General features: G+C 42.3%; 1 protein-coding gene across 2 annotated transcripts in view; it reads left to right on the forward strand.

The window, feature by feature from the left end:
• LOC124307480 (dipeptidase 1-like) overlaps positions 1-14,035 on the forward strand; it is a 1,861,010-nt gene that overhangs the window by 1,716,041 nt on the left and 130,934 nt on the right. The window lies entirely within an intron of this gene.

Raw genomic sequence — 14,035 nt, forward strand, 5'->3', positions numbered from 1 at the left:
GTGACGTGAGGGAATGCCTTTGTGAATGGTTTATTTGTTAAAATCTATGTTGCTTGCTCAAAATAAAACATGTTGAACTTATAATGTATATGTGCCAACCTCTCCTTGGATAAACGTATCCTAATCTCATCAACCACGCGAAACTCATACGGGCTTTCAGTTGTAGTCCTCGTACGTGAGAACTTCAGAACGTTCAAGTGCAAGCGGCCTGGTTCCAACGGAGTGCAGGGTGGGGGGCCATATCACGCGAGGGGCATAAACTTAAGTCCCGCCCACGTCCCGCCCACTCTTCCCCCTGGCCACCTGGCTTGAGTCGCGCGGGAAGCCAAAGTTCCCGCGCCAGCTTGGTAGGCAACGTCCTTAACCTGCGTACATCATTTCCAAAAAAATAAATTGGCGCTCAACAGCATTATCGAACTCATGTGGGGCAAAGTTGTAGACAATAATCGACTGAGAATTGCGTTAAGGGTAAAGAAAATTTGCAGAATAAAAACGACGTGTGAATCGTGGCGGGACGTCACGAGGCGAGCATGGCCGCGGCCATGCAAAAAGTTGATTAATGGCGTCAGTCGATCACGACAGAACTCGTGCGTAAAAATTCGTGAATATCCGTTTCGCGGTATAACAAACATTTAAGCAGTGGCTTAATCATATATAGTGAAACAAATGAGCATCCGAGCACGATAAAAGTGTCATCGAAAATACAAATATAGTTATATTACTTCGAAAAGTGTCGGATAAACGCTCATTGTCGACGTTCGTATCGAACGATTGATGTATTGAAAAACATTGACTCGGTGTCGGTGTAGTAGGGCGTCAGAGTCCAAGCATATAGTGAACGCGCGACTAGCGGGGCGGGGGACATACAGTCACACGTCGAGCTACAAGCGAAACAAAGCAAAAAGAGAGAAGCGTCGCGTACGAGATACGAGAGCGCGACGAGAGAGATAGATATATACCCGCACCGTGGTCGTAGTACACGACGATCATCGAGAAACAGTAAACAATAGTCAAAAACGAGGCGCAGGCTTGCGTGAAATATCAACGAAGGAATTCCTTCGGGACGATCCACGTGACGGGGATTCAGAAGCAAACTCGACAACAGACCGAGAGTACAGGCAACAGCCAAGCAGTCGTAACATCCGAGAGGAAGGCGAAACAGCAACAAGAGGGTAAGTGAGTTCTCTACTATCCCGATCCTATTCCTTGATTTGATTCAAAAAAAAAAAATAATGGCAGAACTAAGAAAATTAACGAGTAACAGAGCATCAATAAAGGAACATTTGACTCAAGTGAGCAACGCTCTTTCTAACGATATATCGGTAGCAGAAACTCAAGTTAGGTTACAGCGAATCGAGCAATTATGGGAAAATTTTGAAGAAATTCAAGATCAGATAAACGAGTATCGATTGTCGAAATTAGAATCAAATGCAGCCGGAAGCACTGAAGAAAGTGAAACGGCGATTCCACAAGACTCACAAGACGCCGAAAGAACGGTATTCGAAAACAGTTATTATGCAACAGCAACGAGGCTTCAAGATGCATTGCACGCCCATCAACAGCGACAATTTGAGCAGCAGCTCGCACAACAATTACCAGTCAATTCGTTACCACATGCAAACGAGCAAGTACAACTGAATGAGAGTGGACACCGGCGTTTACCTGACCAACCACAGCGTTGTATTATCAAATTTTCGGTTCTGACGTTACCGGAGTTCAAAGTTGACTTCAACGAGTGGCTTCTTTTCAAAGATGCTTTTCAATCGATGATACATGACAACACCAGCCTCACACCGATACAAAAATTCCAATATTTGAGAAGCTCTCTCAAAGAAGAAGCGTTACAGGTGATCGGAGGATTGGTAACGTTGGCGGAAAACTATGAGAACGCGTGAGAACTAGTAAACACACATCTCAACAAGCTGCGCGATTTTTCAGCCGTCGCAGAAGATAAACCGACAACAATGAGGCGACTTATTGTACACATTCGCACACAACTGAAAACGTTAAGGACACTCTAACTTTCGATTCAGCATTGAGATACTTATCAATCCATATGATAAAATCCAAGCTCGATTATAGTACACATAGAGACTGGGAGGAAGAGGCCAACCGAGACAGAGCAGCTAGAAAGACTTTAGAAGAATTTCTAACCTTCTTGAACGATTTTTGTCGTACTATCGAGATAATCGACCGAGGAAAAAATAAAAACGAAACAACGAAATCGTCGGTACCGAGAAAACCAACAAATTCAGTATCAGTTACAACTGTATCGCAACAAAATTGTCCAGTTTGTAACAACGCTCATGCGATATATAAATGTCCAGACTTTCTGCAATTATCCATCTCGAACCGTGTACAGGAAACAAAAACGAAAAGGTTGTGTCTCAATTGTTTGAGCAAAGGGTACTATGCAACGAATTGCAGATCATCAGGATGTAAAAAGTGTCAAAGAAACATAACACGCTTTTACATCTCGACCAAATTGGAAGCTCAACGACGAGCCAAAAGAATAACGAAACAGCAAAAAATCCAGTCGTTAAGCTATGCGCAACGGCCGATCAACCGAGTAATACGCCAACAGAGATATCTTCGGCGATGAACATCATACGAAAGACGAGCAAGCAGATTATACTATCGACAGCACGAGTTCAAATAGAGGACGCAAACGGTATTCAGCAGAGTGAACGTGTTTTGTTAGACCCAGGCTCGCAATCGAACGTAATTACCGAAGATCTCGTGCGCAAGCTGAAATTACGATGTCGAAAGCAAAACGAGTTTATCACTGGTGTAAATCAATCACAAATGAGTATAGCAAAAACGGTTGAAGTCAAAATCAGATCGATATACACGGATTACGAAACAAAAATTGTCTGTTTGGTTTTACCAACGATTACCGAGCGCTTGCCATAAATCAAAATAGATACGAAGCTCATATCACCTGAGAGATTGCACCTGGCCGATCCGTGTTTTTATGAACCACGTACAATCGATCTGCTCGTAAGAGCGGGTTTGTTTTAGCAACTTCTCTGCTCAGATTCGATGAAACAAAGAAAAGGTCTACCAAGGCTTCAAAACACTCTTCTAGGTTGGATTGTAGGGGGAGAGCTTGTCGATGCGACATCGAGAAATCCCTCACAATTTTGTGGATTGGTGGCTAACACGACGCTTCATACTCAATTAGAAAGATTCTGGAATCAAGAAGAATCTCATGAAATACGAAGGAGGACGAGAGAAGAAATTGAGTGTGAGAGACAATTCACAGATTCATTATAACGAGATACAGACGGAAGATTTGTTGTAGTTTTGCCACAAAAATCGGACGTTAAACTAGGCGAGTCAGAGAGTCAAGCTAAGCACATTTGTTTTGCTGCACCAACCAGTAATTCGTCCGGATGGTATAACGACGAAATCACGAGTCGTTTTTGATGCTTCGGCCAAGACGTCACTCGGAACAGCTTTAAATGATAAAGCTCATGGTTGAACCGAACCTTCAAAAGGATCTGTTTGGGATCATTTTATGATTCAGATCGCATAAATTCGTTTTAACGGCAGATATCACAGCCATGTTTCGACAGATTTTCGTTCGAGAGCAAGATTGAAGTTTGCAAACGATCTTATGGAGAGCGGATCCATCGCAGCCTATTGAAATGTATCGATTGAACACCGTCACTTACAGTACAGCTCCAGTTTCGTATTTGGCCATTCGGTGTTTACAACTCGCGGAAGAAGACACAAAGTATCCTCGAGCAGCAAGAGCAATTGAAGAGGACTTTTACATGGATGACGTATTAACTGGCGTGGACACGATAAAGAAGACCGTCGCTTTGCAGCAACAACTCTCCCAAATTCTTGGAAGAGGACAGTTTCAGCTCCGGAAATGGCGCTCGAACGATGATAGAACGTTAGCAAGCTGATCACGCGATTCCGAGACAGACAGTCTATTGATTCTCGACAAAGAAGGAGCTCTAAAAACTTCAGGCCTCCTATGGGATGCAAAATCAGATGACATGCAATATAGCGTGACAATTTAAAAATCAACGAAATTGTCAAAACGACTCGTGCTATCTAAGATAGCTCAAATCTATGATCCTTTGGGTCTACTCGGACCTGTGCCGATAACTGCAAAGTGCATCATGCAACAAATCTGGCAATTGCAAACCAGTTGGGACGAGAATTTACCGTCACATCTTCAAGACGCCTTGGATAAATAATTATAACTCATTATCGACAATAAATGACATACGCATACCAAGAAATATAAATCCCGGGAAACGACGAAAGAAAATTCGATCCCATCGGATTCGGAGATGCATCCGAGAAAGCGTATGGAGCCTGTCTTTACGCAGTATCAAAAAAGTCGAAAGGGGAGACGAGTTCTCTCTTGATATGTTCGAAAAGTAGAGTAGCCCCGTTGAAGACGATCTCGTTACCAAAACTCGAGTTCAATGCAGCGCTTGTTCTCGCGAAACTGTGCAATACAGCGGTGCAAGCATTCTCATAAAGAATTCAAAGTATTTATCTTTGGAGCGACTCGACGATTGTATTAAGTTGGATAGCTTCGTCGCCGAATCTCCGAAAAACATACGTCGCTAATCGAGTGACCAAAATACAAGACTTGACGCGCAATGCGGTGTGGCTTCATGTCCCGTCCGAGGATAATCCGGCGGACTTGACCCTTTCGGCCCGAGCAGTGACTATAGTCACCCAACGCCTGACGCTCGCTCTGTCCGAGCGATGACTATAGTCACCCAACGCCTGACGCTTGCTCTGTACGAGCGGTGACTATAGTCACCCAACGCCTGACGCTCGCTCTGTACGAGCGGTGACCATGGTACGGACGCTTGCCGCGACTGCTCGGTCAGCGGGGACGGCGCGACGTAGAATGCGTCCGTACTGAAAGGGTTAATATCACGAGGCATCACCGTCAAAAATTGGACGACAAGAGACTTGTGGTGGCACGGGCCTGCTTGGCTAAAAACCGGCAAATGGCCGGAACAGAGAAACAATTGACATCGATACATCGGAAATGAAACCGTCGGCCGTACTCATTTCGGCAAAAAGCACGAATAACGTGTTGAGAAAATTCTCAATTTACGAAAAACTCGAGACAGTAATTACATTTTGTCTCAGATTCAAAACTAATAATTTTGGCACAAAACGAAGCGGTTCTTTAACGATTGAAGAGCTCGAGCTAGCTGGAAGAGCTATAGTGAAAATGACTCAGCGAGAATCATGTTTTCCGGAACACAAAGCATTGGAGCAGGGTAAGCAAGTCCCGAAAGGAAGCAAGCTCACCTCTCTTACCCCATTCTTGAACAAAGACGAACTTATTCGCGTGGGAGGTAGATTATCAAAAGCCAACATTCCCAAAATACAAAAATATCCGATCATTTTACCGGATCGCCATCACCTAACGAAGGTAATAATGAGAAGAGAGCATCTTCGCTTACATCATTGTAGACCGGAACAATTATTATACTCAATTCCACAAAGGTACTGGTTTCTCTCTGGACGGCGAGAAGCTCGAAAGATTACGAGCAATTGTGTTCAGTGTTATCGTAGCAAACCAAAGGTACCAGACGTTATGATGGGTGATTTGCCCAGTGAACGTGTACGAGGCTGTTTGAAACCATTCGCAAATGCAGGCGTCGACTACGCGGAACAATTGCAGGTACGGGAAAGTCGTGGGAGAGGTAGAGTTCACACAACGAAAGCCAGGATTACAGTTTTTACATGTCTCGCAACAAAGGCTGTGCATTTGGAGCTCGTAACAGAGATGACAACGGAAGCGTTTCTGTCAACGTTACGCAGATTTGTAGCGAGGAGCGGAATTTGCTCGAGTATGATATCCGACAATGGAACAAATTTCGTCGGTACACCAAAAGAGTTAAAGGAACTATACGCATTCTTGGAGAATGAGAAGCAAGCTATATCTGATCATCTAGCTCGTCAACGTATCGATTGGAAATTCATTCCTGCCAGGGCTCCTCAGTTCGGTGGATTGTCGGAGGTGGCCATAAAATGCACTGAAAAACATCTAAATACAGTCACAAAAGGTCTAGTCTTCGCGTTTGAGGAGTATTATACTCTTCTTGTTGAAATCGAATCAATCTTTGATTCACGTCCACTTACGCCACTCTCGAGCAATCCTAACGATACAGCAGCATTAACCCCTTCCCATTTCCTAGTAGGGGACTCACTTTTACTTCCGACAGAACATAACTATCTGGAAGTTCCCGATAATCGTTTATCTCGTTGGCAACACTTACAAAAAGTAAGGCAACACTTTTGGAATCGATGGTATCACGAGTACCTGTGCGAACTTCAGAAACGATACAAATGGCATGCCAAAGACAACAATCTGGAGGTAGGCACTTTGGTGCTACTGAAAGAAGATAATATTCCACCGCTCCAATGGCTTCTTGGACGAGTCGTTGGGGTTCATGCGGGAGAAGAGAACATCGTCAGAGTGGCTACCGTTCGTACATCAGGCGGTTTGTTGAAAGAGGGCTGTGAAAAAACTGCCCCTTGCCACTGGAAGAAGATAACAACGGAATCAACCGCCAATCGATGGCTGAATCCACGGAAAAGACTTATTAGTTGATACAGTTTATTCTAATCGGATCAGCCAAAAAAAGGACAATATATTGAATTCTGAGTTTATCAAAACACGTTCAGTTCGAAAAGAGATTTCGGTAACAGAGACAAGTTCTTTAAAAGTTATCTCAGTTATTTTTTTTTTTTTTTTATTGGTTTGAGTTTATATAGTTTGGCATTTATTATATTTTATTTCATGTATCAAAGTTTATCGTTCAAAAGGCTGTCTTTCAAGGGAGGTGGGATGTTCGCGAGTACAGCGCCGCAGTCGGTGAAAATAGTGAAATATATAGAGAGAGAGTCACTCGCAATATGGCGAAAAGAGGAGAATGTACGAAAATAAAGAACTCATGTTTTGTGATAAATTAACCTGCGTAGATCATTTCCAAAACAAAATAGGATGGGCAATTTTAGAAGAAGGGGGGAGGTCTGTTTTACCAGGTTTTCAAAACTTGTTTTTTATGAATTGTTTTTGTTGAAATAGTAAGACTTGTTGAAAAGTCTTTTCACGTAAATATTTATTGATATTTTTTATGCTTATACAAATTTTTATAAGACATTCCGTTGAGTTTCACTCGCTGGGCGTGCTGGACCGCAAGAGGCTGCATTTCATCGGTACCCATGATTACGCGCGTTTGACTGATCTGAAACAAAAAATCCGAATATATTTCTGTTTTTCAGATGACCCTCTATAGCCCGCCGCTCGATCACACTGATAAAATTAAAAATCACACAATGGCGCCAAGATAACGAATTTTTTTTAATTTGGCACATTTTTTCAGTCTTCTTCAGGTTGGAAATGTCGTAATTTTTAATGCACACCATTATCCGCGGTAGGAGCTGTAGGTAGATCTATTCCGAACAAGCTCGTGAAAAATTTGGGTGAATCGATTCAGTGGTTCCTGAGATATCATGGGCACAAGTTTGAGAAAGTTGGTTTCGAAAAAAACGCGTCTAAAGTTTCGGTCTGAATCGGTAGAAATAATCGTTGATTTCAGTCACTTACGCTCAATCAGCTATTCCGGCGCCATATTGGGGTCCTTCTTCCTCCAAGTGAAAATCGTACTGAACACTACCAGCCTCTCTTTCCGCATTCCGTGCTTTCTGAACCTCGAAAGACGATATTCTGTCAGCACGGTCGATGCGCTCGTTGTCGCGCGTAGCTGCAAAATCATGTGCCTCGTCCCCAATACGCAGACCCACAGCACACACGATTTGCAGGATTGGGGTGAATCCCTCATTACAATGGCAGCATGCTATATATGTAGCAATTTCAAGCGAGCAAAGGCCACAATGCAGATGTTTGGGGTTCCCGTTCCAGAGCGTAGAATTAAAAGACTCATTGCTGTTCTGTGTGTAGGCTCCTAGACATCTCTCCAGCAACTCTTCTCTTGCCAGATCTTCATATATTGGTCGGATGACTGTTAAAACTTGTGCGTTGGACGGTGGAACATGTTTGAAGCTTGACAGTTCGCCTTGAGCCTCAGCTTTTTTATATTTGCCTCAGCTCGAAGGCCCTTCAGGACAATATTGATGCTGGGGTTCGGCGTCGGTTGAACTCCGGTGGTAAAATGTAGCCCACACGGCCTTGCGCATATCTTCCATGGAATTGGGATGCCTCCGGATTGTCAAGCCATAATATTTCATAAGAGAAATTATGGCTTTATTGGTGAGTTTTCCGGCTCCATTTCCTCCGATACCTTTATTGGTAGACTTTGCATTGCGGAGTCTCCTTCCCGTTCTCTTCTCCGCGTGGCCAACGCATTCTTTTTTTTGCACCAACGATCCATCACCATATGATTTTGCGTTTTTGATGGCGGTATACGTTTTCGAATTACCATCTCCTATGTAAGTGCCGTACCGTACGCCATACTTCCTGGACCGTTCAAACATCTTCACTACGGAGTGAGGTTCCATTTTTCCGGCGGTTCCAGAGTGATTATTCTCGCATTTTTCAGCATGTATTTCGATCCAGTCTTCGAATTCTGGAGTATCTTGCCAAGTTTCCCATGTTTTTCATCCCGGACAAAAACTCGGTTTGACTACTGCGTCGATGACTTTTTTACAGTAACAGCCTATCAGAGTTGTGACACTGTACTGTGAAGAAAATCCTTTTTTCTACCATGTGCCGTCTCCCGATACTGTCAGCTCTGTATCCACTCGTCCGCGAGGGATGTTCTGCTTTTCTTCTTGAACAGCTTTTTCGAGTACAGACTCAAAAACTGTTTTGCTGGCGACATGTATGTCCTCGAGACAGGTATACAGTCTCTTTGTGAAACCTTTGCTGATGTACATGAGGCCACAAAACAAATTCATACCAGCTCTTGTCGGTGGTAGAAGCCTCGAAACAAAAGCAAACCGACGATTTATTTCAGACGCTCGGCCGATCTTTGGAGACGAATCAACGAATTTGGCTCCACAGGCACATTCCAATTGAATTTTGTAACTGAGCCCAGTCAGCTTTTTTGGCCAAATTTCACTTCCTTGTGACATTCTTTGTACTTCATATATGCACTCAGTGCCGTGAACACCGTGAAGAAATTGACAATCACGTAGCTGCTATCCCTGTCTCGCGGAACTTGATCATCCTGTGCATTCCGTAATTTTCTCGCTGACGTCGATTTACAAATCAAATCAGCCTCTGCTGTTGTCTGATTCCCTCGAAACCTCCTCTTCTTCTGACGATCTGCTCGTACACGATCAACTAGGCTGCCTTTTATATCCATTTTTCAACTCAACAATTACTGCACTCTCACTCGTGAATCAAATAGGTACTCTCACTTCGAAAGCCTGAGCAATACTAACGTACGACACGTCGATTGCTTGTTGCGGAAATAACAAAGGATAAAGGGTGGGAGAGGGTTTCTTGATATGAAAATTCTCGGAATAGCACCTGCAGGTCCGAGCAGGCCTAGACCCCTAGCGCGCTACGAGACATCGCCTGGCGGTTAAGTTTATACCTGCTACGCACCCATCCATTCAAATCGCTATAACTCCGCCAATTTTGCGAAATTCTTAATAATATTTGAAGGGAATATTCTCAAGACTATAAGCTGAATGAAAATGCAGAAAACGGCAAATAGAATTTTTGATCGGACGAAATGGACCTCCCCCCTGAATTCACCCAATGTTCAGATGCTTTAAACCGAAAGTCTTCATGGCCTATTTCTTTTTGGGCTTGTAACGCCCAACTTCGTCAATCATTACCGTGCACTGGTAATCCAGCATCAACAGCGAATTTGAAGTTTCACCATGTATAGTCACAAATTCTAATTATTTTTTCCTTGTATGTTCCGCCCTTATTTAAATGATGAGCCCAGCGACGTAATTGGCGAACAGATTTTACTTTTTTCCACTTCTGCCGGACACTTTCAATGTTCAAATTTTTTATTTTTTTCCCAGACCTTCAGTAATCAACTGCTCTTAACTTTTATTCGTATGACAAGTTCTCGTCATTGCTAGCGCATGCGCCTGGAGGCGATTTTGGTTCATGAATTGCAGATGCCCATTCTTCATCGTCTACTATTTCCATTTCTAAATTTTCATACGGTTCTTCAGATTACAGGAAACTTTCTTCCTCAATCTCAACGCCAGTGTATTCCTCCATTGCATTTAACAATATAGTTTCAAAATGATTTTCCAATGTATTTCCTCGTTACTTACGTGTGTTTGAGCAATATTTATCGCTTGAAATGTTGTCACAAGTAACTGTAAAACGTTGAAAGGATTCATCTTTATTTTTGTTATGGAAAAGCATTAGTGCACTCGCAAATTCTCAATTACATAAAAGTCACAAATAACTTATGCAAACACACCACTGCCGATTCAAGAATATGAACTGAAAGCTGGCAGCAAACAATGATTCCAAAATTGCAAGGTCTGAACTAATAATATCAATTGATGCTCGGCTGCACATAATGACTACCTCTATTGAACTGGCTACCCGAACTTCCAGTGAGAATTTAAAAAGTCGCGAGTGTGGTGGGAACAAGTTATTTCAATTTTTTGACTTCTAATGTTTTTTTACGTGCCAGTGAACCAGAAAAACTGATTCATTTTTATCATATGTCTCGCATGATACGTCGCAAAAGGCAGATAAAATTTGAACTTTGCCGAAACAAAATGTAATTGTTTCGGTGCTTCTGCGTCACAAGATAACTATAATTTCATAAATGTATACACAAGCCATTCCATGTAAACTTTCTGATTTTTTTCAATACTTTGGAAAAAAATAATAACCGAAGTCCTTAATGTTTACAGCATTAGCCCTTTTGATTCCAAAATTTCAAGCTCGCAATCGATTCCAGAAACCTCACAAACTACTGAAATACCGGGCTCCGCAAGATTTCACGATCGCAAAAGAAACTATACCAGAAACCATTCGGCAATTTGCGGGAGTGGTTTTTGTTATAAATGCGACCGACCTTTTCTTGAAACGAAGAAGCTCGTAAATTGTTGCTTAGAAAGACTTTTGTAATGTTAAATAAAACGAATTAAAGCAAAATAGTGCGATTGTAATGGAAATTCGGCTACACGTGTATAAGGGTAGTTCACCCCTTAAGTAATGTTGTTTCAAAAAACGCAAAAACATGTATCCCATACTTTCTTCTGCTGTTCCAAAAATCAATTTCGTTAAAATCCGAACAATAGTTTTTCAGTCATAAAAATTTTTCAACTTTCAACCCCTATAATTTCCGACTATCTTACCCCGTCGTTACTGGCCAAAATGCGTTGTTTATTATTCGTCATAGGAATTATTCTCCAATTAGTTCAATTCAAATATCTCAACTGGTACTATGCGAAACTGTGAAACAACCACTAAGAATGCCGAACTTTTGAGGCTGATATCACCCTTTTAAACCGTTTTTCCACCGACAAAAAAAAATAAGTGTCGCTTAGATTTCGATGTAGAATAACATATCCTCAAATGGTCGAAATCGGTGGGCGGGGGGGGGGGGGGGGGGGGGGCACCTGAGGCAGTTTCCTTCTGAGTATTGCTCCTATTGTATACTTTGAAGCGTCGTCGGTTGTTAGGACGAAGGGTTTTTCAAAGTCGGGATACTGCAGTATTGGTTCCCGACATAGACTATCGTGTAAAGTTGCGCATGCAAATTGATATTCTGCTGTCCATGGGAAAAGGCCATTCTTCTTCAGAAAATTATTATTAGGTCCAGCAATTTTTGAAACGTTGGGAATGAATTTTCGATAGATGCCTATCAGGCCCAAAAACTGTTTTATCTGTTTAGGATTCTTGGGAACTAGGTAGTTTTTTATTGCTCATATCTTGTCCGGATTAGGTTTCAATCACTTTTGAGTGATGATGTGACCTAAGTATGCTACTTTTTTATGCAGAAATTCGCACTTATCTGGCTGGAGGGTTAGTCCCGCATCAGACAATATCTTCATGAGTTTTCGAAATTTTGTTTCGTGCTCCTCCACGGATCGGGAGTGAATGACTATTTCATTTAAATAGACAAACATATCGGTACCCTTTAATCCCGATATAACTTGATCTATTAGACGTTGAAAAGTGGATGGAGAATTTTTCAAGCCAAATGACATACTAGTATACTCAAAATGGCCGTGAGGAGTCGGAAAAGCGGTCTGTGAGCTGTGATCGGGATGCATTGGAATTTGGTGAAACTCGGATGCCAGGTCGAACGTTGAGAAACATTTTGCGGAGCCTAGTTGGTCTAGGATATCGACGATATTTGGTAGCGGGTAAGCGTCGCCAATGGTTTTTTGTTGAGTTTCCGGAAGTCAATAACAATTCGCCACTTCTTTCCACCGCTAGCATCTGATTTCTTGGGGATGATCCAAACCGGAGAATTGTAAGGAGATGAAGAATGTATGATAATGTTTTGGTCAAGGAGCTTGGTCACTTGTCTTTGTATTTCATCCTTGTGTACTCTTGGGTGTCTGTCTTGTTTGGTATGAATTAGTGCGTCATAAGTTGTAGGGAGCGTATGGCTGACTAAGTTTGTATGTCTCAAGGTGTCACCTGGGAGGAAAAACAAATGGTTGAATTTGATAGCTAGATTAATTAATAATTGTTTTTCTTCGTCATTCAAATGGTCCAATCGCAATTCTTCTTTCAAAATGTCGAGGCGTCACGAATCGTTATTTAGGGATTTAAGAAGAACGCGATTCTCGATCCTTTTTTTATTGTCATGGTTTTGTGCTAGTAAGAACTGTCCTCTGCTTGCAGTACTTGTATGCGATTGGTGTGTGTTTGCGCTGAGCGTGGTGGTGCTCGCAAATTCATCGACCTCTAGTGTTACGACCGGTCTTCTTATTTCCACAGCTGATTCGTTAAAGTTTATTGCATAAACGTAGGCAAACCCTTGTTGGTTGATAACCAGGGATATCGATGCATTTTCGTTCCGTAAAAACATCGATCCTGAGATTCCGTCTTCTTGTATTGGGAAAAGATTAACAACTATATGGAATATATGAAGGTTGTCACCGATTTGAATGCTAGTTGTTCCTAATACTATTATTGTCTCATTTATAGCACTGGTAACGTGGGTCTGACTTTCGAGTAATTCACACGGAACATGCGGATGCATTGCTCCGAGTTTAATTATGTTTACATCAGCACCGGTGTCAACTCTAAATGTGCTGGGTGGTCGTGTAAGGTCAGCGGTGGTTATTTGAACCTTCGGTGTTTGTGTGACAGATGTTGCGAGGATACGCGGTGGTGTTTTTGTGTTGGTTCTATGCTTGTTGAAGGAAATAGCACCGGTTTCGCGAGAGATAAGGTAGCTGCTTTTGAAACAGATAGTCGCCTTTTCATTACGTAAAAAGTCTTAACTCAGTATACCTTCTTCGAAACTAGGCAAGGAGTTATCAACAAGATGGAATTCTTGGCGTGTATTAGCTCACTCGACGTATTGACTTCATTGACTTACCATTGTTTTGATGAATTCTTCCGTTATCCCTGAAATCTGCCTAACGTCTGTCTTTGTGACGTGGACTCTTGGGTCAATTCCATCGATTCTTATCAAATTAATATTAGCGCTATTAGTGTCACGTACACATTCATTGACTGTGGGCATTTTGTTTCAACATATGGAGGTCCAGACTCTACTGGTTCGCGGGTTAGTACAGACCTGACGTATGGTTTGGAAGCTGCTTCGGTCTGAGGGGGGTCGATGCGTCCGCGCAGCCGTTCCTGAACTCATTTAAATGGCTCGCGTTGCCTGAATATTCGCGGTGTTGCTCTGCTTCGAATGAAACTTCTGGGTGGACGTCTACATCGCAATTATCGTCTAAGTAATCTTGTGTTACATAACTAACCCTAAAATTTGATTGCAAAGAATTTGGTATAACATATCGTTGTGAACGTTAACTGGCAATTCGCGTCTGATCTAAAGGCTGGTTTGTCGGGTCTTGTACTCGATATTGGGTGTTGGGATTCTTCTGTTGTTGATTA

Source organism: Neodiprion virginianus, chromosome 6 (assembly GCF_021901495.1).
Source record: "Neodiprion virginianus isolate iyNeoVirg1 chromosome 6, iyNeoVirg1.1, whole genome shotgun sequence".
Classification (NCBI taxonomy): Eukaryota; Metazoa; Arthropoda; class Insecta; order Hymenoptera; family Diprionidae; genus Neodiprion; species Neodiprion virginianus.